This window comes from Microtus oregoni, unplaced genomic scaffold (assembly GCF_018167655.1).
Source record: "Microtus oregoni isolate MIOR12 unplaced genomic scaffold, Mior012 000026F_ref0000081, whole genome shotgun sequence".
Classification (NCBI taxonomy): domain Eukaryota; kingdom Metazoa; phylum Chordata; class Mammalia; order Rodentia; family Cricetidae; genus Microtus; species Microtus oregoni.
Window position 1 is genome coordinate 10,427,484 of NW_024543085.1, and position 26,302 is coordinate 10,453,785.

The 26,302-nt window shown below is 37.5% G+C and overlaps 1 pseudogene; it reads left to right on the plus strand.

Annotated features, from left to right (window-relative positions):
- Window positions 1–15,194: 15,194 nt before the first annotated feature.
- LOC121463260 lies at window positions 15,195–15,947 on the plus strand (annotated as a pseudogene).
- The last annotated feature ends 10,355 nt before the right edge of the window (window positions 15,948–26,302 follow it).

Consider the following 26,302-nt stretch of genomic DNA (forward strand, 5'->3'; position numbering starts at 1 on the left):
GTCTCCTGGGTAGGGAAGATCCAGTGACATCATTCAAGCTTGTCTCCTGGGTAGGGAAGACAACAGTGACGTCACTCAAGCGTATGTTCTGAGGAGGGAAGACACCAGTAATGTCACACGAGCTTGTGTTCTGTGGTGGGAAGATGCCAGTGACGTCACTTAAGTTTGTCTCCAGTGGGAAAACAGCAGTGACATCAGATATCTACACCTTAGCCAGACACAGTAGTACTCTTTCATCATCATGGCTGCTTTTCACTTTTATAAAAGTGAGCAGGAAGCTTCATTTTCTGATGCAGTTCCTAGAACCAGACAAAAGTGCACAGAAGTAAAAGGAATGCCGTCATATGAATCTATAACCTAATTCTGAAATAGATTTATATACAATTTTCTTTTTAGTTTTTGAGATTATAATCACATCACTTTCTCCTTCCCTTTCCTCTTTGCAAGCCCTCCTGTATACCACTCCTTGCTCTCTTTCAATTTAATGTTCTTATATTTAATTAATTATTATTACATGTATGCATGTTGTGTGTATTAATATTGCTGTGAGGTAGTCTCCTTACTCAGTATTCAGTTGCACAGTGTAGGGCAATACTGATTTAGGTTATTCTTTATTCTGTTTTAGCAGTTTCTTTAAAAAGTAAAATGGAAAAAGGGCATTTTAACATAATAGAAAACAAAAATTTCAAGGAATGTCCCCTCCTTTTATCTTTCAAATCCTGAGCCCTACTCACAGCAAGCTAATTGAATTTATCATATCATGTGCTATCATTTTAGGATTAGGGGGACTCTGACAGCCTGAGTCTTTTGTGGATCTACTACCAGGGTAAGAAAACTTCATTCTTAAACCATAATGGACCTTCCAGAAATGTATGATGCATTTACGAGTGGATTTTTACACGATTATAGATTACTGTTGTTTGGTCTTAGATTATGTATGTATTTTAGAATTGTTATATTATAGATAAGAAAGGAAAAAGTCCACGGGAATGACCCCAGCTAGGACCCTGGGCAGTGGAGGAGAGGGTGCCTGAACTGGCCTTGTCCCATAGTCAGACTGATGACTTTCTTGAATATCACTATAGAACCTTCGTCCAGTGACAGATGGAGACAGAGACAGAGACCCACATTGGAGCACTGGACTGAGCTCCCAAGGTCCAGTTGAAGCAGGGAAGGAGGGAGACTATGAGCAAGGAAGTCAGGACCATGAGGGGTTGGTTCACCCACTGAGACATTGTGCCTGATCTAATGGGAGTTCACCAAATCCAGCTGGACTGGGAATGAATGGGCATGGGATCAAACTGGACCCTCTGAATGTGGTTGACAATTAGGGAAGACTGAGGAGCCAATGATAATGGCACTGGGATTTGTCTCTACTGCATGTACTGGCTTTTTGGGATCTTATTCTCTTTGGATGCATACCTTCCTAAGCCTGGATGTAGCGGGGAGGGCCTTGGACTTTCCACAGGGCAGGGTGCCTTGCCCTCTCTTAGAACTGGAGGGGGTGGGGGGCAGGGTGTGTGGAGGAGTGGAAGGGAAGTGGGAGGAGGGGAGGAAGTGGGAAATTTGATCGGTATTATTCATAAAGTAATAAAAAAAAACAAAAAAAGAAAGGAAGGTTCCCAGCAGCTGAACACAGAGGTAAATCATCAAAGAAGTAGAAACACTTAAAAACTGAGTTTTGTATTACCCCCATGCAGAGTTCAGTTTTAAAAATGCTTCTTTAATAGCCATTTCTCTAAGCATATCATGTCTCATGCATATAGGAAAATAAGACTTTCCTGTTAGCAAATGTTACATTTTACTGACACTTGAAAGAAAAGGGAACTAGCCTCTGAAAGTAAGAAATGAGATGTGCAGAAGGTGAAATGAGACTGCATTTACAATGCAGATTAAATGCCAAAAGCACCTCAGAGTTTCTCAGAGACAGGACCAGAAAACTCAGTGCAAAGCATGCAGTCAAAGCCAGTAGGAGAATGCCAAGGTAAAACTTAAAAATCTAATCAAAAATATTCGACAGTAGTGAGGCATTGCCAAGTATACCATTCTAAGTTGAGTTTTAAAAAAATCTTTTAAACCCTATTTTAAATAGGTTTTGTGCATAATTTGCCGGATGTAAAATCCCTGGATTTCCTGGGTGGCATGCTGCCCTAGTTGTTAGCACGATGTGGTGAAGTCAGATGTTCAGTACCATGTATGTTCCCATATGTTCATGGCCAACTGTCAGAAAGCATTAAGCATATATAGTTGAAACATAGCAGCAGCCCCTTGAAGGGGATTTGGGATACAAATAATCAACCATGTGGAAACACAGATGTTGTGAAGTTTTCTGTTTTTTTAATTAAAAAAATAATTCATACGATATTTTTTGCCCCTATTGTGATACCTGGTTATCACCCAGGTTTAAGGCCTTCACACAATCCTGAAAGAAAACTTTTACAATATGTACCAAAGGCCAATGAGCAAAGGACACAGGTAATTCATAAAATTATTAAATACAGTTTGTCTAAGAATCTGTAGAAGTTTTAATAGTAATCAAAAAGCAGAAAATTAAAAGTTTGTTAATGTAATCTTTATAATCACATAGTTGAAATAACATTAAATATTTAATTGAAATGAAATGAGATTCTCATCTACTAATGTAATTTATTATAATGTAATATAAATTATAAATAAGCAACAGGAGCCTTAAAAACATATATACATGTTCTTTCATGTGTTTAGGATGCTTGAATCAGGACATAATCCAAAAGATAGTCAATTTTAAAAAGTCGTATAATTTAAATCTGAGAGTCTCGTAGATGCCTAACATTAGGGAAATTAATCTGGAATAGTTATTCAGTGAAATATACCACCTTTAAACTATATTAATAAATAAATGGTTTATAATACTAAAAATGTCTATAATGAAAATAGTAGGAAGTATATGGGATTGATTTTAATGATACCAGTATCATAGAAAATGCATTTCATAAAGGTTTTTTATTATTTTTAATTGTGACTGTGTGTGGGGAGTGTGTATCACATGAGGGCAGTTGTGGGAGACCAGGGGACTGGGAGTCCCCTAAAGCTGGTTCTTGAGAGCCAGCTGTGATAGGTTTTGGGAACTGAACTTGAGTCCTCTGCAAAAGCAGAAAGCTCTCTTAATTGCTGAGCAAGCTCTCCAACCCATGGAAGCAGTTATATTAATATATTAATAATAAACTATCTTGAGCTAAAGAGAAGATTGTTTATGCACGTATGTCCACATACGCCTGTACATCATATACTTGCATAATATATACACAACTTATAGTACTGTATGGATATACACAGTCCAGATGTTGTTTGTATATATATATATATATATATATATATATATAAATATATGAAAATATCTAAATTGTAATAAAGTCCTCAATCTGAGTTTAACTATTGATTTTGCTTTAGTAAATTCATTTGACACTGACCTAGAGGGCTGATTATAATTTCATAATTGGAAATACTAGCAAAAAGCCCTAAGAATTTCCCACACATTTCTTTGATGATAAAACATTTTAAAAGCAGAAGAAAGATTGCACAGGGCAAGAAAGACTGTCAATAAGTTTACTAAATGCAGAAGAACTAAAGATATTTTACTAAACAAATGGAAGAGAGTTCTTTTGGTATTCTTGGAGTGTAAAATACTCTCTAAATAATATGGCTAGAGATTGAATTTTTTAGTTTTACAATGGTGGGAAAAGTTTTCATAAAACCATTCTGTTTTTCATGTTCAATATAGTGTTCAATAACATACACGAAAAAAATCAATGTTTTTAAAAAGCAAAATAGGCGAGTCTTAGGTACTTTGCCAACTGTAATCCAGTGTAAGTATCTGAAGTATACTCAAGATAAGCTAAGCTAAACTGACTATGTTCAGCAGGTAAAGTTTATTACATGTGTTTTCATTTAATGATATTTTTAAGTTACAAAGAACTTTTAATATCTAACTCTATCACAAATCACAGATCATTCTTCTCTTTGAGTATGTGAAGTATTAACTTTATTGATTTAGATAAACATCTTTCAGAATGAAAAGTTTAAATTAATCAGATTTAAGACATTAATAAAAGATTTCTGGGTGTCACAAATTTGTTTTCCAGAAGAACTGAATTAAGAAAATATTAGAGGCTCACGAAGGTGCACCGCAGATAAATATGCCTTTTGTACAAACCTGAATTCAGTCTCTGGGTCCCACGTGAAAGCAGAGAAGTGCTTGAAACGTTAAAACTGATTGAAAAGATGAAAGTTGTTTTCAGACATGCAAACACACATGCACATAAGACACACTGACACACCACACCCATGCATAAGACACACATAAATACAAGATGCACACTCACACACACAAACACCACACACACACACACACACACACACACACACACACAGAGTCTGTATTATTCTCTGCTTTGTTTTCTCTTGAGACTGGGTCTCTCAGTGAACTGGAGCTAGGCTGGCTGCCAAGCCACAGGAACCCTCTTGCATTTGTCTTCCTTAGCATTGGGGTTAAAGTCACCAGTGACCATGTTCAATGGTTTGCTTTTTTTAAATCAATGCTGGGAAGTGGAGATACTCTCTATGACATTTTTACACCTTTAAAACAATTTGAAATTTACATACCAAGCTATTGTTTTCATAATTGCTGTTAATATTTATAGTAAATCTTAAAAGCAAGATTCATTCTTCAAATGAAATGTCACTCATTCTGCACACTACTGAAACCTCGATTCAATCAGTATAAAAGATCAGTGTCAACAATGATACTTTATTTTTATGTAACATCAGATTCATTTTTATGCTTAAAATTATTAAACCTGACACACTTCAAGGTAAAATTTCAAGTTTTAGATGTCAAAGAAATAGTCCCTGTGCAAGATTTTAAAGAACACATGGGGAATCTTCTCTGCTTCCTTAGCAAGAGCTAGCCTACCTTCTTAATCCCATTCTTCTCTTCCCTACTGTTCGATTATGGGGCCGAGTGTGGCAGATGTTTTTCACAATGTTATGATACACTGAGTTCTTGCATCCCCAGGTTTATTTTTGGAACTTCATCATTTTGAAATGCAAGACTGATCCCTAGCAAAGAAAAAATGGATTCCAGGCCATACTGACTTAGGAGGAGAATTCACTTAAGTTCCTATGACTGTCACTTGTTTGGCTGTGGCATCTGGAAAACAGAAGGGTTCAAGTTTGGTTGCTTGGCTTGGCGGAGAATCTGCCCTTATTTTGACCTTTCTGTCTTTAGCTCCCAGATTGAAGACATAATTCTTTTTCTTGGCTGAAGTCCAAAGTGTGAGATTTGAAGAGTAGGTTGGGTTGAGATGCACAGTGTATATACACTATTAATAGTTGGAGTTTTGCAATAGAAGACTGTGCCTGCCTTGGCTGGGGAGTTTCTTATTTTAAGGAATAAGTTTTTGGTAATAAATTAGAGTTTTGTCATCTACAACTGTCTTTTCCCTCTCTATTAAGCCTCTTTTTTTTGGGCGAGAGCAGTTCCTGACTGAAAAGAGTAAAAATTGCCTGTGTTTTCTCACCACAAGAAGTATGATGCTTGTTCCATGCCTCCCAAAGAATTCAAGGTCATAATGTCAATAAACTTAAAACATGCACTTTTCTCCATTATGTTATCTAATACATTAATGTTACAGAAAGAAGAAAAATAGCCTTAAATTTATTCCACATAAGAAGTGATTGAGTTCTCTTATCTGCTCGTCTTAGTAAACAAAAACTACTGATAAATGTTCAGATTCTGGGAGGATATATATATATATATATATATATATATATATATATATATATTTCCCTTAGGACAATTTTTCTGGTATTATTTTTAGTTTTCTAATTATTTCTTTTAGTTTTGTGATTATGATATAGTTACATCATGCCCCTAATCCCTTCATCACCTCAAACTCTCATGTACCCCTCCTTGCCCTCTTTGAAATTCATAGTGTGTTTTTCAATAATTGTTGCTACATGCATATATGTATTTTGTGTATATACATATGTATGTATATATACATATATACACATACATATTCCCAAATGTAACCTGCTCAGTCTGTATAATGTTACTTGTATGTATACTTTCAGGGCTGACCGCTTGTTGCTGCATAGTCAGCTAGTGTGCTCTTCTTAGGAAAGACTATTTTTTCCATTCTCAGCATTCTTTAGTTGCCTATAATTTTTTTGTGTAGGGTTGAAATGTTGTATCTTTCCCTGTCCGCTGTTGTTATCCCTGTTCCACACACGTTTTGGCAGCCATGTTAAGAGACTTGAGGGGTAGCTTCTGAGATTACTTGTTAGAGCCTGTTCCTTTGGCTCCTACAGTCTTTCTGGACCCTCTTCCACAATTTTTAGAATGGAATAATCTTATGATTTATTTAGTTCATTATTAAGATAAGACCTTTCTGTGCATTCTTTGCTGTCCTGGAACTTGTTATGTATTCTTCTGCATCAACATCTTGAGAGCTAGGATTACAGGTTTGTGTTATCACACTCTATAAACCTTTACATTTATAGCAGGCTATTAGGACAAAGGAAAAACAGAAATGTATTCCAAAGACAATTCTTATGTTAGTAATTGAGTCGGGGGAAACTGCTATATTATACAAAGATGCAGAAGGAGATTTAAAAGACAAATACTAACTTTATGTCTCATGAGCAGCAGGTTAAAACGCACCTGATTCTTTCATATAATGGGGTGTCAGAGGAACCTTGTTAATAATGCATCATGCAAAGCACTGATCAGGGTATAGCAATAACCTAAAATCTTTCTACCTGCCAAACATCAGAGTATCACAACTCCTGAGCACTTTCTATGTAGCAGATGTTGAATTCCCTATTTGAAACACTGATTTGTTCCGAAGAACCAATGATATTGGTGAAAATAACACTGCCATGCAACCTAGACATAAAATTGAATGTAAGAAGTAATTATTGAAATAAATTCTAGATTTAGAAAAAAAAACGATTGTTAAATACTGTGAATATGTTTTGGGTGTCCAGGAGAATTTCCTTGATATACGTTGCTAAGGGATTCTGAAAACAGCTTATGAATTAACAGTAAATATTATTTATGCTGAGGCTTACTTCTGTCAGGTGTGTGTGTGTGTGGGGGGGTGGTATGTGTTTGTGGTGTTAAATCTAATTTACATCCCAGGCTTTTAAAGGCTGTCTCCATAGTGATGACCAATGAGAAGCAAGCATTTCACAGGTTTCTTTCTCACAATACGTGGCACAGTCTTCCCTTTTTGTGTCCTGTTTGTTCTCCACACACCATTATTACCAGCCTCCTTGGCAACAGCCAATGGGCTCTTGAACACAGCTCTTTGCACCCTCTATGTGTGTTCCTTTCTGTGTGTCCTTAGGCACACAGTGGTGTCATAAAACATCTGAGATCCTACATACCCAGGCCATTGGCTTACGCCTCTGGCAACCTTCTTATTCTTTGTGTCCTCAGAAAAAACACTAATTGAATTTGTCTTAAAATATCTTTTACCTCCCCAACTTGTTCATTCCTAAATATACATGTGTCTTCTCTGATATATGAGCTCCATAGATATATTTTAAAATGAAAGCTTCTTGGTGTCATAGCCAGTTATTGGCCCAGAGCCCTAACTGCTAAATCAATTGTCTGAGTATGGATGAGCGTTTTAAACCTCACAGAATGTTTTCATTAAAAAGATTTAATTTTGTTCATACATTTTGATATCATGCTATTTCTTACTAGAATCTAAAACACTGTAGTTTTGGATTTCACCGCTTCAGAAACGGTAACTATTTAAGCGATTTCTTTATTAGTGGCATTGAATTTTCCCCCTAAGGATGAAAGAAAACATTAAATGTAAAATCTGTTCTCACAAAACTTGATTATTTGGGGAAATTATCTTTTGCTGTACTCACCTTGATGAGATAATGCTAAATGAAAAGGAATTGAAGGAAATCTAAAAAATATTTCTACCTAAAATTTAACAGGGCCATTTTTCAACATTCTAAGTATCAGAAAATATAGCTAAAAATGCATATTTATATGTATCTCTCTCTCTCCCCTTCTTTCTTTAGTAAAAAAGAATAGAAAAATGAATAAAAGTTTGTTCTAGTGTATTTATGAAAGTATAAAACTGTTATCAGAATCTTGGATAATTACTGCTGTTCTTTAACATATTCAGGAAATGTATAGTTTGGATGCATGTTTTTTGTACTACTCTAAATTATTAATGTTTTAAGTTCAATTGCTAAAATGTCTTATATTTCTATTTTAATTTAAACTGGTTAATTTGATTGAGATCAAATTATAACAGTCATTAAAATTTCTAGATTCAAATACTTGACTCAGAAAAAACTTACGAAGTAGTGAACAAGGTAGTCACACTGTCATAAATCGTTCTCTGAACTTATTTTTAACTATTTTCATAGGAAAACATCTCCCCATTATCTCTAACTGCCATAATGGACAGAAGAGAATGAAAACTTTTGATACTTTCAGCCTTGAATTATTATGAAGGTAATTCTACTATTCCTTGTGATTAAAGCAAATGACGCAACGGTAATATATTTTTTTTTTATAAACCCAAGCACAGATGAAAAGAAAGCAGAAACACTTGAACTTAAATCAATACATTTAATGTTTTTATTTGAAATTGAAAGGAACAAAACATTTAACAAAATGGAAATTTGGGTGAGTAGATCAAAAATATAACGATATCAACCTAGTGTACGTTGACAAGATAACTGAGATTGAAGTCAAGTGAAGGCCACCCTTGCATTTAGATGTTTATTTTATTTTGTTTTTAAAAAAATTATTCTTTCATTTCTTGTTTCCCACTTCTTTCCCTCCCCCAAATATCTCCCTACCTTTCCTTTCTCTGCAATTCCCCACCATCACTCTCATCCCTGCCTGACCTCAGACCTCCCAGGGACATCAACCACACATAGCCTAACAAGCTATGTTACAACCATAAGATCAGGAACACCCAGCCCATCAAGGCTGGACAAGGAAACCCAATAGAAGGAAAAGGGTCCCGTAAGTAGGCAAGAGAATCAGAGACAAGCCCTACTCCCAATTTAGGAACTGCAAAAGAATGTCAAGCTACTCAGCCATAATATATATATGGAGGACATAGGTCAGACCCCCTATAGGCTTTCTGATCCCTGTGAGTCCCCATGAGACCCAGTCAGTTCATCCTGTGGACCTGTTCTCATGATGGTTCTGAATCCTCTGATCCTTTTTCCTCCTCCTCGGAGAGACTTCCTGAGCTTCACTTAGTATTTAGCTGTGGAACTCTGAATCGGCTGCCATAAGTTGCTGGAGGAGTTCTCTCTGGTCCTTTTGATGACAGTTCTGCTAGACTTCAGTCCTGGAACACTCTGCAGAAAGGACAAACTATAGACCAAGTGTTTTGTGGCTGCGCTGGTGTCCTAATCCGTCCGCTTGAAGCCTTTCCCAGTTATAGAAGATGGCCAGCTCAGGTTCCCTGTTCCCAATTACTAGGAGTCTGTACTAGGATTACTCGCATAGATTTCGTGGAGTTTTCATCCCTCTAGGTTTCCCCTTCCCTCTCAAAATGCCCTCAGTTCCAGTCATTTCTCCCATATTCATAAAGTTGGTTTTAAGGTCATTTTCTTGTGTTTCAGATGTGTTGGAATATTCAGGTCTTGCTGCTGTAGGCTAGCTGGATTCTGAAGGTACCATTGCCTTGATGGTTGTTGATTGTATTCTTACACTTGCATCTGCATTTGGGATGATTATAGGTCTAAGTGCTGATTTCTGAGTTTGTTTTTGTTGGCATTTTGTTCCTTGGTTTCTACTTCCTCTTTTGTTGTTGGATCTTTGCTGCCTGGATTTCTGGCAGCTAGCATGACCTCTGATCCAGTAGGGAGTCTCTGTTCATGTTGGGGACTAGACTTCTGGTGGCTAGCGTGACCTTTGATGCAGCAGGGGATCTTTGCTCAGTTTGAGGGGTAGGATATGGTGATGAGAAAGGAAATAGGGATTGGGGCCACTGAGTGAGGAGAGGAAGTCAACTGGTGTGTTGCCCATCTGTGGTTCTAGTTATAGGTGTGGCCTCTTCTCTGACTGGAAGACTGAGTTCACATATCTCTTTTTCAGCCTTGCTTGGCCTGCAGCTGTTCTTCATACTGTCATGCCTGTCCCAATTCTTCTGACTGGCATGGCCTCTCTCTTTTCTTTTTTGTTTTGTTTTGTTTTTCGAGACAGGGTTTCTCTGCAACTTTGGAGCCTGTCCTGGAACTAGCTCTTGTAGACCAGGATGGCCTCAAACTCACAGAGATCCACTTGCCTCTGCCTCCCGAGTGTGGGGATTAAAGACATGCACCACTACCACCCAGCTCTCTATCTGTTCTTATGATTGGTGTTTCCTGATTTGGGGCAGTGGAAGTCCACCTGAGCTGGGTCCAAGGACACAGCATTAGGAGGGGTTGGTAGTGGGTTAGGAGGTGGGCAGTGGGATGGGTCTTTGGGAACAGAATCTAAGGAGTGCACTAGTTCAGCTGGCAGGTGTTCACTCACCTGTTCTTGTGATTGGTATGCTCTGTACCTGAGCAGTGCAAATCCTCTGGAGTTAGGAGCAGAGGCCCAGCAACGGTGTGGGCAGTGAGGTGGGTGTGGGCAGTGGAGTGCATCTTTGGGAACAGAGTCTGGGGAATGTGTCTATTTGGATTATTTTTGACTCTTTGGAACTTTAAAAATATTACATTAGCAAATATTTATTATGCATGCTGTCTTAGGGTTTCTGTTGCTGAGAAGAGATATCATGAAAACTCTTATAAAGGAAAACATTTAATTGGAGTTCATTTAGAGTTTCAGAGATTAGTCTATTTTCTTGATGATGGTGTACAGGCAGACATGGTGCTAGAGAAGGAGCTGAGAGTTCTACCTCTTGTTCCACAGTCAACAGGAAGTAAACTGTTGGGTGTAGCTTGTACCTAGGAGACCTCAAAGCCCAACACACAGTGACACACTTCCTCCAAGAAGGCCACACCTACTCCAGCAAAACCAAACCTCCTACTAATGCCTCTCCATATGGAGTCATTGCTTTCAAACCACTCCAGATACAGTGTTTCTTTATGACATTTTTCATACATGTATATAATGTTATGATGTGTTGGTTATCTTTAATTTTTAGAGTTTCTTATAGAAACATTCTAACTAAAATCCATAATATTTTAATACTGCATTTGAAATTCCTGCATTAAACCCTGAAAATCTCATGCAATTTGAAGTTTGGGGTGTGGTTTAGAGAGACAATTTGAACTTGTCTATATTCACTTATTTTCATAATGTTGTTTTTTTTTTTTACTGACAATTTTTAATTATATACATGTTCCTTTGAATCTGGAGATCAAATGGCAATGACGCTCTTTTGAGGAGATAACTAAAAGAAAACGTAGTCATGAAAAGTTGAGAAATTCATTTTATCATTGCACTCAATCACACCCTTTGTGCTGAAAGACAAACACTTGATCTTCATCTGTTTTTTTCTTGTTTTATTTCATTTTAAAAATATTTCATTTTAATTTTTGACATATTAGTATGGTTAAATTATTTATGCTTTTCCCTTCCTATATCCAAACCCTGTCATATACCCCTGCTTGCTCTCTTTTAAAATTATGACCTCTTTTTTTAAATGTAGAGTTGTCATGATCCATTCTCTTTAGGCAAGAGACTTGAACTGGATATGGTGTGGAGATGGGAAGAGAAAAGAACACTTATGCAAGAATAAATCTTGAGAGTACAGGAACTACGGAGAAAATCAGCAATTACAGATGAATGAACATCATCATAATAAATGATATTAAACTTCATACTTTACTCACATATTTTGGTCTTGTGAGGATAAGAGAGATGTAAGTTGTAGTCGTTGATGTTGTGGAGAAAAGAAGATTTCTGAAGACAAGAAAAAGTAGAAGCAGAGTGGACATTACTGAGGTTAATGGAAAAAACAAGACCAGCATGAATCCATCTAGATGATACAAACCGTGAGATGCTGATGCATTCAGTTGGGATGCTACTCAGTTCTCTAAATCTTTGTCAATAACTTCTGATGGCATCATCTGAGATTCAGTCATTGAAAGCTTATTAAGAAATTGGTCATCATAAATGCTATCCTCAGGCATTCTATTTATTATAATTTAAGTTACTCAATTCCAGGCAGAGTTTTCTTTCCTGTAAATAACACTAAAATTAGCATTATGGTTCTACCCAGTTGTTGTAATACTACAAAGTCCAGTTTGTTTGGGAAGTTCTGGATGCTAAGTCTCTAAAGAAAAAAAATGAAAAAGATATCAGAAAATAGAAAGATCTCTCATGCTCTTGGATAGGTAAGATCAACATAATAAAAATGACAGTCTTACCAAAAGCAATCTACAGATTCAATGCAATCCCCATCAAAACCCCAACACAATTCTTCACAGAACTTGAAAGAATAATACTCAAACACATATGAAAAAACAAAACAATCCAGAAAGCTAAAACAATCATGTACAATAATGGAACTTTGGACAGCATTACCATCTCTGACTTCAAGCTGTAGTATAGAACTACAGTAATAAAAACAGCTTGGTATTGGCATAAAAACAAACATGTGAACACATGGCATAGAATCAAAGACCCTGACATTAATCCATACACCTATGAACACTTGATTTTTGACAAAGAAACCAAAATGGTACAAAGGAAAAAGGAAAGCATCTTTAACAAATTGTGCTGGAGTAACTGAATATCAACATGTAGAAATAGATCCATATCTATCGCCATGCACAAAACTCAAATCCAAGTGAATCAAGGACCTCAATATAAATCAAGTTACATTGAAACTGACAGAAGAGAAAGTGGGAAGCAGTCTTGAGCACATTGGCCCAGGAGACCACTTCCTAAATATAACACCAGTAGTACACTGAGAACAACAATCAATAAATGGGATCTCCTGAAACTGAAACTTCTATATTATGGCAAAGAACACAGTAAACAAGATAAAATGACAGCTTACAGAATGGAAAAAAATCTTTACAAACACTACATCTTACACAGAGCTGATCTCCAAAATGTATAAAGACCTTAGGAAACTAGACATCAAAATACAAAATTATCCAATTTAAAAAAAATAGGGTACAGAGCTAAACAGAGAATTCTCAGCAGAAGAAACTCAAATGGCCAAAATACCTTTAAGGAATTGCTCAACATCCTTAGTCATCAAGGAACTACAAATCAACATGACTCTGAGACACCATCTTATACCTGTCAGAATGGCTAAGATCAAAAATACTGAGGACAGCTTATGTTGAAAAGGATGTGGAGTTAAGTTCATTCCTTCACTGCTGGTGGAAGTGCAAACCTTTGCAGCCACTTTGGAAATCAGTATGATGACTTCTCAGAAAATTAAAAATCAAGCTATCTCAAGACCCAGTGATACCACTCTTGGCATTTACCCAAAGGATACTCAATCATACCACAAGACACTTGCTCAACATCATTCATAGCAACATTATTTTTAATATCCATAACCTGGGAACATCCTAGATGCCCCTCAACTGAAGAATAGATAAAGAAAATGTGGTACATTTACAAAATGGAGTATTACTCAGCTGTAAAAAACTAGAATGAAAAAACATCATGAAATTAGCAGTCAAAAGAATAGAACTAGAAAAAAACTATCATGAATGAGGTAACCCAGAATCAAAAAGACAAACACCATATGTACTTACTCATCAGTGAATATTAGATATAAAGCAAAAGATAACCAGACTGCAATCCATAGCTCCAGAGAAGGAAGGTAATAAGGAAGACCTAAAAAGGGACAAATGGATCCCCCTGGGAATGAGAATTAGATAAAAACTCCTGGGTAAATTGGGGGTGGGGGCAGTAAAGGGGAGGGTATGGGGGATGAGAACATGAGAGAATAGGATGGTTGAGGGGGGACAAGGATGGAGAGGGAGAGCAACGAAAGAGAGATCTTGATAGAGAGAAACCTGGTGCTAGGGATAATCCTAAGAATTCACAAGGACGGCCATAGTTAAGACTCCTAGCAATAGTGGAGTCTTCCCCAGTAATCAGATTGCTGAATACCCCAAACTATTATCATAAGAGCCTCCATCCAGTAATTCACAGAACCAGATGCAGAGATCCACAGCCAAGCACCAGGTTGAGTTCCAGGAATCCAATGGAAGAGAGGGAGGAGGGAATATATGAGCAAGGGTGATAAAGATCATAATGGAGAAATCTACCAAGACAGCTGAGCCAAGCTCATGGAAGCTCATAAATGCTAGGCCGACAGCTGTGGAGCCTCTGTGGGACTGTATTTGGCCCTCCATATGTGGGAGACATTGGTAAAGCTTGACATATCTGAGGAACCCCTGGCAGTAGGACCAGGATCTATCCCTGGTACGTGAGTTAGCTTGTTGGAGCCCATTCCCTGTAGAAGGATGCCATGCCTTAATGAGGGGAGGCGGGCAGACTTGGTCCTGCTCCAATTTAATGTGCCAGACTTTGTTGACTCCTCATAGGATCCCTCACCTGTTGAGAAGAGTGGATATGGGGTGGGCTGGAGGAGAGGCAAGGATTTGGGGTGGGAAGAGTGTTGGAAGAGAGAACTGCACTTGGGATGTAAAATAAAGAAAAATAATAAAAGAAAAAAGGTAACTTCAAGTTCTTGTCCCACAGCTTTCAGTTTTCTTTACACATCTACTAACTTTTTTAAAAAAAATCTAACTTACTTTTCCCTTTATTACAGTGTCAAGTTACCAGCATTCACTCTGCTTTTATGTTTGCCAACTGTCATTACACGTTTCTGTTCAATATCCATTTCTCTTGATCCCCGTCTTAAGAGCAGGTGTTGGATCTATTGCATTTTATGTGGGATATTAAACTATCATATAAAATGAGTAGTTTTTCTAGGGCCAGAGTTGTGCTTTTCTCACAGAACTGTTCTTGGCCATGTCGCCTCATTTTTTCATATTTCAGATCTGCAATAATGCTAGTTCAATTTAGAATTTTAGCAGTTTAAGTTGTTTTTGCTACAGTTCTGAAAGCAACTCTGAAGTCATATTTAGAATTAAAAGATCATCTGCTCTGTGTCCTTACTGTAGCTTTCGCATCCTGACCCAGGTGTCCTTAATGGCTTGACTTCATTCCTGTAATGTTCTCTAGGGCCACCATGTTTGAGGCACGTCTGGTCCAGGGCTCCATCATGAAGAATGTGCTGGAAGCACTCAGGGACCTCATCAAGGAGGCCTGCTGGGACATGAGCTCAGTGGTGTGAACCTGCAGAGCAAGGAACTTTCTCACATCTCGCCCTGTGCTCCAAGGACTTTCTCAAGTACCAGTGCAACCACATCCTGGCCGTGTGCCTGAACCTTGTGAGCATACCAAAATACTAAAATGTGTGGATAATAAAGACATCATTACATTAAGGGCTGAAGATAATAGGGGTACCTTAGTGCTAAGATTTGAATCACCAAATCTAGAGAAAGTTTCAGATAATGGTATGAAGTTAATGAATTGAACAACTTGGCATCCCAAGTTGTGTAATCCAGCTATGTGTAATAGGCCTTCTAGTGAATTTGCACCTATATGCTGATCCTTTAGCCATTTTGGAGATACTGTTGTAATAACCTGTGCGAAGGACAGGATGAAGTTTTATGCAAGGAGTGAGGGTGGAAATGGAAACATTAAGTTGTCATAACAAGTAATGTTTGTAGAAAGCTGTATCCATGGAGGTGAGGGAGTCAGTTCAGCTAACTTTTGCGCAGAGGTACCTGGAATTTTTTCACCAAAGTCACTATACTGTCTTCTACAGTAATACTGAGTGGCTGCAGATGTACCCCTTGTTGTAAAGTGTAAAATTGCTTATGTGGGACACTTCAAATGATATTTGGCTCTCATGATAGACAACGACAAAGGATTTTAGGCATTGATAGACTCTGCCAAAAGAAGGCCTTTGGGAACTGCTTTCGAGATGCCGGAAATGTTGATTACCGAGTCTGTACCTTTTTACAGATGCATATATCCTCTCTAAATAACCCAGTTTTTCTTCCCATGCTCTACAATGAACAAACAAATTCCAAAGTAACAACTGATTTTAACATAGTCTGCCTTGGAAATACTAGTGATTTTTATAACAAGAGTCTTGAAGCTAGATGCAGTTTTAATAAATGTTTTTCAATTTAATTGAATTTTGAAATTTAAACAATAAAATTTATACAAAAGGGGGACCTGTAGGGCCTGGGTCTGCCCTTGTTTCTGGGGTACATCTCGAGGACAATTTCTGGTCAGCTAACTAAGCATCCTGTTTGTTCCTGTGCTCTCCTTGCCCTGCCTGGTGATTAGCTGTAGAGCATTGACTCCATTGTTAATATGGTAATTTCCCACCTGCCTGGGCGGAGATCCTTGTGCAGCAGTTAGGTATATAAGGACTTCCCCAAGTCTGAATCCACGGCATTCCGCTGATCTCCTTTCGAAAATAAATAAATAAATTAATAAATTAATATTCCCACCATACCTTAATTGGTTAATGGGAAATGAAGATGATTTGTCTCCACTTCCATCTAGTATTCATGTTTACTGTAGGTGGATGTTTCTGTCCCACCAACTAGTTTCAAATAACCTCTCAGAGTCTTACTATTAATTATAAATGCTTGGCTGATGGCTCACGTTTATTACTAGCCAACTCTTACATTTTAAATTAACACATATTGCTTTTCTATCCTCTGCCACGTGGGGGGTACCTTCTTTCAACAAGGCACCTTCATATTGCTTCTGAGTCTCGGGTGACTTTCAAGACCCCTTCCTTCTTCCTCCCAGTGCCCTCTGTGTCCCACCTCTATCCACTGCCTAGCTACTGGCCAGTCAGTTTTTTTTTTTTTTAATTAAACCAATCAGAAGCACCATGCCGAAGACACATCTTCACAGTGTACAAAAAGATTATTCCATAACAATTGATATCTTAATTTCATTGACTCATCATTTTTATTGTGTTTATAAAACCAAATTATTAGAACACTTTTGATGAGTCCCATCCACAAAGTTATAAAAATAACACAACAGTTAATTTCATTGCAGTACTATTGGTCAAATTTATTTAGAGCTTTCTGTATTCTAGACAGTGTCCTAAGTGCTTATATACACTTATTCAGTTGATCTAGTCCTACAGGGCCTGCCATTGCCATGTGTGATGTAGAAATGTTAAGTAATTTCTTCAGTCATGTCTTTAATGAGAGAAAGAATTGTATTTTAATCTTGATAATTTGGCCCTGAGTAACTTCGACATATCTGTGAACTTCAAATATTCTTTTTATCTCCTTCCACTGCAGAACACAAAGTATCATCCCCCTTCATTAGAATATAGTAGATGGAGAATAATATTTCTCAACAGTAGCATTAATTAAGGTATAAAAATTGGGATATAAATAGAAAGTCCTGCAAGGGAAATGAAAATGCTCTCCAAAACAACTGGACAGTTCTCATGTGAGTCATCTGTATTAGGGTTTTTAAGAGCTACCGCCTAGGACAAGACTTTCATTGTTTGCTTTGGAGAGGTGGTTATGTATTGCTTTCCTTGAGGACTGCTTCCTATGTGTCCCCATGATCTACAGCACTGGGAAACCAAGATGAAACCTCTAATAAATAGCATACCTTTATTTAGCTGGTGTCCATTGCCATTTTGGGTGTTTCTTTATCTCATGCTTTCCTGCTAGAATTTCATAGTCATGGTTTTACAGTGCAATGCTATCTGTTTGTGCTGACTTTCTTTGTCTATAACACACACAAAAGGTAATGTAGGTATCCACAGGCCTATTTGAGGAACCTCTATGTTCTAGACAACCCCCTCTCCATCTCTCCCCACCATTCTCCCTCTCTTATGCTCTTGTTCTCTCTAGGTCTGACCTTTTTCTCTCTGTCTTCTTTAATCTCTCTTCAACTACTCGCTAATACTTGACTTCAATCTTTTTATTTTGAAAAATATAATTTAAGTATTTTTCCAGGACATCATGGCAATATTAATGAAAATCATAATTAACTGAAATTATCACTTTGTAACCAGAATAGTTTGTCCATTTTGTCACCAGCACAAGTATTTTTACATAATTAAGTAGAATATTGGAGCCCAAAGAAAGTCTTTGTTTTACCCTAAATGTATGTAGCACCATTGAATGGTGTAAGTTATAAGTATATTAAAAATGAACGCCAAAAAAAGAGAACCAAATATAAATTAAACAAACAAATAAATAAAATCATAAAAGAAATAGGTATTTTCCTGAAGATTTTGTAAGGATTGGGAAAAGAGTACTCAGATTGCAAGATTCTTTTTTCGTTTGTCTGTTCCATTTGTTTTTGTTGTTATTTTTGTTTTGTGCCTTTGTTTTGTTTGACTTTTATTTCAAATTTGGTTTTGTTTAGAGGGGGGCATAGGGATGAGGCAAGGGGGATAGGGAGATAAGTGGGATAGGAATACGTGAGGTGGAATTCACAAAACATCAATAAAATAAAATAACCAGCCATCTGATATTTATCAGGTATGGCTCCCTAGAGTGTAATTTCATCCTTTCCACTGTAGATTTCACAGGTGACAAAATACATTTACATGCTTTAGTGGGCTGTTTCTCCAAACTTGCTCTGGGTAGGAACTGAGGGTTTTGCGCATAGGTTACTAGAGGTAGTGGGGAGTTTTTAGGGGAAAGACTTAGATTTAAAAAGAGAACACCTAACCCATGCTTGTTCTGGCCATTATGTATAACTGAGCTATAGTACATCCATGTCCTCTTATCCATGGAGGACCGTTGTCAAGAACCCCATGGAAGTTGAAAGTGCAGCTACTAAGATCCCTAAGTGTACTGTGGTTTTCCCTGGCAGACTAACATGAACACCTGAACAGCAATGCTTCACCTTGGCCAGATGAAGAGGAGTGGTGTGAGATTTCATCACACCTTTCCAAAAGACAGGAAACTTCTGGGTTTTTTATTTCTAGAATGTTTCTCTTAGTAATTGAAGAAGGTGATTAGTTGTGGGTTACTGAACCATAAGAAAGCAAACTGTGCAGACTAATATTTCAGAATTTGAAGTAAAAGAGAAGGAAGGAAAGAAGAAAAAGAGGAAAAGTTAGTTTATTTTTTTTCTGAGTACTTTGTAGAAAGCAAAGACCACAGAAGCACAACCTTTCTTTATGGCGGCCATTTTCCTCTCCCTCCCCTCCTTCTGCTCCCTCTACCTCCCCCATCCCATCTCCCATTTACTCCTCGGAGAGAGTAAGTCAACAAAGTCTAGCACATTGCTTTGAGGCAGGACTAAGGTCCTCCCACTATATCTAGGCTGAGAGAATGGGTTCCAAAAAGACAGTACAAGCAGTAGGGATAAATGCTGGTCTCACTGCCAGTAGCCCCAAAGTCTGCCCCAGCCATACAACTGTCACCCACATTCAGAGGGCCTAGTTTGGTCCTATGCCGGCTCCCTTGCTCTCAGGCTGGCGTTGGTGAGCTCCCATTAGCTTAGGTAAGTTGTTTCAGTGGTTGTCCCATTATGGTCTTGACCTCTTTGCTCTTATTCTCACTCCTCCCTCTCTTTGACTGGACTTTGGGAACTTAGCTCCATGCCCCACTGTGATTCTCTGCATCTGTTTCCCTCAGTTGCTGGGTGTAGGTTCTATGATGACATTTGAGATAGTCAATCTGAATACAAATTGCCGTTTCTTATTCAAAGGATCTCTTAAGGTAGCTCCGAGAATCATAGCTCTTCATCTCTGCACTAAACAGTTCTCTTTTCCTTCCTTTAGCAATGATAAATCAATTGGGATGTTATCAGGACACACAGAAAACTGAAACCTATATGTTATGGATAATATTCTACTTTTTCAATCTTGTATTCCGAAGACAAATGTGATCTGCAGGTTTTGGGTGTTTGTGTGTAAACTTAAGGAACATAACAACTGAAGTACAAAATGTGAAATAAAATAAAATCAAGGATTGTTTAATTTTGTCCCAAGCCCAGTTTTGGAATTTGCATTACATTTCTGGTTAGTTCACCCTTTCTACCACTTGCCCCACTCTCTCACTTAAATGCATATATTCATAGATTCTTTAAATATTATTCTATCTTCCGAGATTTATATTTTTTCCTACCTTATATAGCCCAACAGGTCACAAATCTGAGATTTTTTTCTGTGAGTATGGAGGTGTTTTGAGTCCTAAAGATGGGAGGACAAAGAACACTGACCCATCATCATGGCTAAATTAATTAAAGCAAGCAATTAATTAAGCATTTTTACAAATTCTTGTGCATCAGCTGCTTCATCCTTAGGCAGGGTTTGAGAGGTCAGTGTTGGATGTGATGAAGATACTGTTTTTTAACTCAGGGGTAGGGGGCTTTTAAAGGGGGGATTGGGTGGGCAAAATAGGCAGGGTTACAGGGGCAGAACATAATCATAACAATTACTCCTAACAATTTCATGAAACAAAGACATGGTTGCAAGGTGGGTATAACTAGGTAGTCATAGCAACAGGAAATCATAACAAGGTGGCCATAGGTGGCTGTATAACCTTTTGAAACAAAAGTAGAGTTTCAAAATTGTTATAAACAATTTTTTGAAATAGTGCCGTGATTGACATTCCTGAACCATGCAGTACAGAACCATTTGTAGTTAAGGTTACAGTGGGGCATGATCTGTGTTTGAGGAAAATGTTTAATCATAAAATGAATGAATCTAGTTAATCTTTACTAAGATAGCGTTTAAGCTTAAGATGGAGGTAGGCTGGTTGTTCATCACCACCACCGCCTTGTCATGTGTCCCTGTTAAAACCTTAAAGGGTCTTAGATTTCTTTATTTTGGGGTATACAAAATTTTTTAATGCATCCAAAGATGCATTGGTCACCATAAACTGTACATGTTTGGTTAGTGTAGACGGAACTTAAAGGGAACATTTGCATTATAGCTTATCACTCAAGAGGAGACATTAGGCAAGGAAGCCTAGGCTGCTGATTAACAAAAGTACTTATCTGGAGTCTATTTGTTCTTGAGAAGTGGGTGCAAGTTTAGGATTCTTTTTCCCCATTCCTTGAAGTTTCCATTACCATTGTTTGTAATTTGTATAGAAATCCATAATGTAGAAAAAGCAGCTATCAGGTGTGTATGAAAGAGCTGGAGTATGTCTTTGAGTCACAGTAAAAGCTACGACTTTGAGTTTAAAAGTATGAATATTTTTTTTATCTAGAGAACTTGATATATAAATTGGACAGAGGTATTTTCAACATGAGGAGAAACATCTATAAGTCTATATCTAGAAGACAACCGGAGGAAATTTTGTCTTGAGCTTGTGACGGATAAGAGTAGTCAGTGCTTTACCAGTTTATCAGAACTCCAATGTTTATTGTTAAAACTTTGAACTTTTGAAATCTTTAGTATAACAATAGCATAGAGCAACTTGTACTTATAAACTTTAAGTCACTTTCTTGTATCCTCATAATTTATTTAGACTTTTTATATCCTCAGATGTTTATAATTTAAAATATTCTTAGACCTTTGTAATTTATATAAACCTAAAACTTTTTTATTCAATTATTTATCATTAGATATTCATAAGAGATTGATTACTAAGAGCAGTCTTGGCAAAGCAAGTGTTTTAAATGTAAAAGTTACATCTGAAACCTGCTTTTCCTGATATGAAGCCTGGCAGTAAGGCAAACCAGTCCAAACCAGTCCTCAAGTTTTTTTTAATAAGATGACTAAGTATCTAGAAAAGTAAGGCCTGACATGATTGCCAGTCCTGGAACTTGCAGCACAGAACCAGTTGTAGTGAAGATTACAGGTGAGAAATAGAGGTTTAACCACAGGCAGAATGGAGCTATTTTGTCTTTACTAACATGGCTTTTAAGTCTAAGGTGAAAGCCGGCTGGTTCTTCAGTGTTTCCATTCAAATGGAATAAGTGCCGATAGGAGTAGGGGAATTTGATTTATGAATTACTAGAGCATGGTTTTCCTCTAAGTCAAAAATTACTCAGAGGGGCAGCACTAATTTGGCAAAATCATTAGAAATTTTGACAAGTAATTGTTTTCAATTATAGAAGCTATAGGTGGCCATTGCCATCTGGCTTTGAACTCATAATTTTTTGATCTCACCCTCCTAAGTGATATCATTAAATGCATGTACCATGACACATAGATAAGTAATGGCAATGAAGACAGAATTTAAAGCAGAAAACATAGGATGAAATATGGGCAAATACCTTCTTTTCCAGGTCACAAATAATTTTGTAGCAGCAAGCCACCACTACTAGCAAATCAAAGTATGCTGTTTTTATATATTCTTATCCACATGGCTAACTGACTCAACACAGTCTTCACAGTTAATTTTTCGAGCATTCTCATGGACTTACTTGTACCAAACATAGGTTAGATTTACATGGGAGCTTGGAATATAATACTTAACAAAAATAATGAGTTCTGTGAAAAAGAAACTTTTCTCTAGTATTATGATAGAGAAGCCAAGCTATTGAACTTTATATATTTCAACCTACATGATAGTTTACCATCTGAAGATTGTATTGTCTGAAAAGATAATTTTGATTAATTAATAGTTTAATTTCCTTGCTCATTTGAGTTTCATTTTAAGGTTGTGGTCTCTATCATGTCCCTTTCCTTGTACTCTGTTTATATGCAGATAGAATGGAAAGATGAAAAGGAACAGTAACACTGAAAGTCCAAGGTTCAAACCAAACAAATAAAGCCCCAAAAGTTAGAAAAGTTTCTATCCTTCTGCATTTATCAATGACTATTTTACATCTCACTTTCCTCATTTATGTCAGGGATAAATTTTGGTGTAAGTTTGCTTGTGGAAATATATTTTATATATATCTTGAAACTATAATCATTTTTCCCCAGTTACCTTCTTTCCAAGTGGAATAATTCAGGTAATTTTCATGTGAATTTACTGTTATTCTAATAATTGTTAAGATGTTTCAAACATAATCAGTTATGGACCTTTTGATATTGAATTTTCCATTGGGCAGTGTCAGAGGCTGTCTAAATATACAGCATATGACAATTGATAATTCAGATGTTAACCCACAAGGGGAATGACTGACGGAGGTTAATCCTGTCTAGGCAAGACCTTCAGGAACATTGGCTCTGGAAACTGTTGCTAACATTTGCCAAAGCAGCTTGGTGTTTCCCCATTGTAGTGTGTGATCTCATGCGATGTGTATATGTAATCTCATGATTATAACTCAATTTTATGGACACATATATCTGTGGGTGGTCAGGAAGATGACTTTTCCTTTATCTATATAATTTTGATATATAGAAAACATACTAGGGCATGCTTCATAACTAGATCTATTTGTCCCATGAGGAATGTAGACACTTAAAATCCTGCTAGCCTGCTTTGTTCCCTTTGCTCAGACTAACTGCACACAGCTCATTTTCACCTTAGAGCAAGTTCAAACCCAAGGCTTCTGTAAATAGGTCATATGTTTAAAATTTTATAGCTATGCTCAAGGTCAGAGTTACCGATGTCCAACCAAGGTTTCTATACAAGCATCCTAAGAAAGGCATGCCAATTCTTCCTTTGTCCGTCAGCTGACAATAGACCAATGTCTCAAGATTAGTCACTGGGTACTGTGTCTACCCCCAGTATGGTCACAGTCTTACACCCGAAAATGTGAAACCCTTAAGCTCTGTGTTGACACAGTAAATGGTTCAACTCCTTATCTGATTACCCTAGGAATGTGCTTTTGACCAAGAAGAAGTAACTCTTGTAATTTTTATTATTACTCCAAGTCTCCTGGAGGAAAGAAAGTTTAGAGGCTAGGAAAAGAAGAAGCTGGGAGGAAAAATTAGAGTTAGGAGAGTAGAATTAGATTAGAGACAGAACAATAAAGAAACTGATTAGGAAAAACATGGAGTGAGAGAGTGGGTTCGTTTACCCTCAGATAACCTAAGAAAACATTCCTTCCGCTTGCTGTATGTAGTGTTCTGTCTCAACCCTGAAGAGAGCTTTGGGGCTGGACCCCAAAGGACTTCAATAAGACAGTTGCTGGTTTTTTTATTCATGCCATGATTTTAAGTTGCTGTTTTTGTTTTTTTTTTTAAATTTTCACTTGAATTGTGTTGATTCTATAATAGTTCAACACTTTAGATAGTATTTTAAAAGTCAAGGAGAGAAAAAAAAACAATGAAAATCAGACACCGCAATAGAGCATACAATTGTGAAAACAACTGTACACATTCTGGGGACGTTTGAGGAGTTTAACATAAGTTAAACAAAAAATAATGTTATCTGAACAAGGAAAATTAGGCAACTTTGGAAATGATATGTCAACTTTATTCATATTTTATTTGAAAGGGTTAAAGGTACAATTAAATTTTATGATGGAGAATGGAAGTCTCCTCGAAGACAGCCCTGCATATTAATCTTAGAGCTCTGTGAACTGTGCTGCAATTTGAAGAAGACACCCTTCTCCAAGAGAAGAATTTCTCCCTTCAGGAGAAAAATGTAACACAAAATGGGAAACAAATTTTTCCCCAGAGGGCGGGGGTGGCACACGCCTTTAATTCTAGCATCTGGGAAGCAGAGGTAGGCAGGTCTCTGTGTTTGAGGCCACCTTGATCTACAGAGCAAGTTCTAGGACAGTCTTCAAAGCTGCACAGAGAAACCCTGTCTCAAAAAACAAAAACAAACAAACAAAAAAAAAAAAACCAACCAACCAAACAACCAACAAAACAAAAAAGGAAGAACAAATGCTTTGCCTGTGAGTCCTGGTTCTTATATAAAGTTTTATACAGTAATTCTGTAGTGTGATCCTCCTGCCACACTGTACTGCTTGACATTTCCCTTAGGGCATCCTTCATCTATGTAAATTGCAGGTGGAAAATGTTGCATGATTATCTCTGACAAGTCTCTCTCTACTCTAGAACAAGCATTAATTTATCTCACTCTCTTCCAGTAGGCTGGCTGCTATCGACATTATTGGTGTTATGTAACATTGCTTCCCTCTTTAGGTAATGAATTAGTGTTTTCACCATAGGTGAGGAAGACTGCACGGAGGCTTGCTGAAGAACGCTCATATCACCAGGCACAGTATTCTGTGTACAATTTGCATTTAGTAGATAGGTAGTATTTATTTGGTTATTTTATTTAATTTCTAGGGATTGAACCAAGGCATCTTGTGTACTGTGCATGCCAGGCAAGCTGTCTGCCACAGAGCATCCTCTCTCATGTCTTTCCCTTGGAAGTACTCTGGACTCAGACCTTGAGCCTGACATCTACGTGACTCAGACTCCCAAGTCACTGCAATTATAAACCCGAACCATCAGCCTTGCTATTAAGCCCAGAACTGAAAACTGCAAGAGCAAGATTAAAGAACAAAGCTAGCTCTCAAGTGTAGCTGAGCAGGCAGCTGGTGATTTGGAATGATTGAAAAGTATGGAAAACTCTGCTTAGTTCTTTATTGAGTCAGTACTTAAGAGTAAAGTACTTAGATTTTTACCTTAGTTTGATGCATATCTGATGACTGACTTTTAAATAGTATTGTAAAATGGAAATTATTCAGAGAATACACCATTACCAGCCTTTGCATGTAATGTAAAGAAGAAAAGAAAAGAAAAAAAAACCAACAAAATCATTACTTTTGGTTTATAGGTTTTGCTTGTTGTTACGTGTTTTGGTTTTTAAGACAGGGTTTCTCTGTAGCTTTAAAGCCTATCCTGGAACTAGCACTTATAGACCAGGCTGGCCTCAAACTCACAGAGATCTAATTGCCTCTGCCTCCCAAGTGCTGGGATTAAAGGTGTGTGCCAACACCTCCTGGCCAAAAATCATTCTTCTAAATTGCTTTTTGCTGAGTATTCCAGAGAATGGATGATCATGGCTGCTGTCGGGGCGGGTGCTTGAGAGGAAATGCGGCTTTCTCATCTTGATATTCATATTCATATTCTCTCTCTTTCTCTCTCCCTCCCTCTCTCCGTCCCCCCCCCTCTCCCTCCTCTCTCTTTCTCCCTCCCTCCTCTAAGTTCTCCAGGGAAACAAAGGGAAGAAAGAATATGAGATGACAGTAGCCGTGCTTCCCATGTGTCCTCCAGGAATCCTCACCATCGTTCCCATCACAGTTGTGGACTCTGAAGACATGAAGACGGACAGCAAACGGCAAGCCCTTGTCTCTTATTCTTCAGACATTCTCTTCTCACAGGAGGGCCCTAATTGCTCTAAGTTCACTATAAATTCTTCTCTCCATTCATCTCTGTCTCCAATGCAGGATTTAGGACTAATTTCAGTGAGA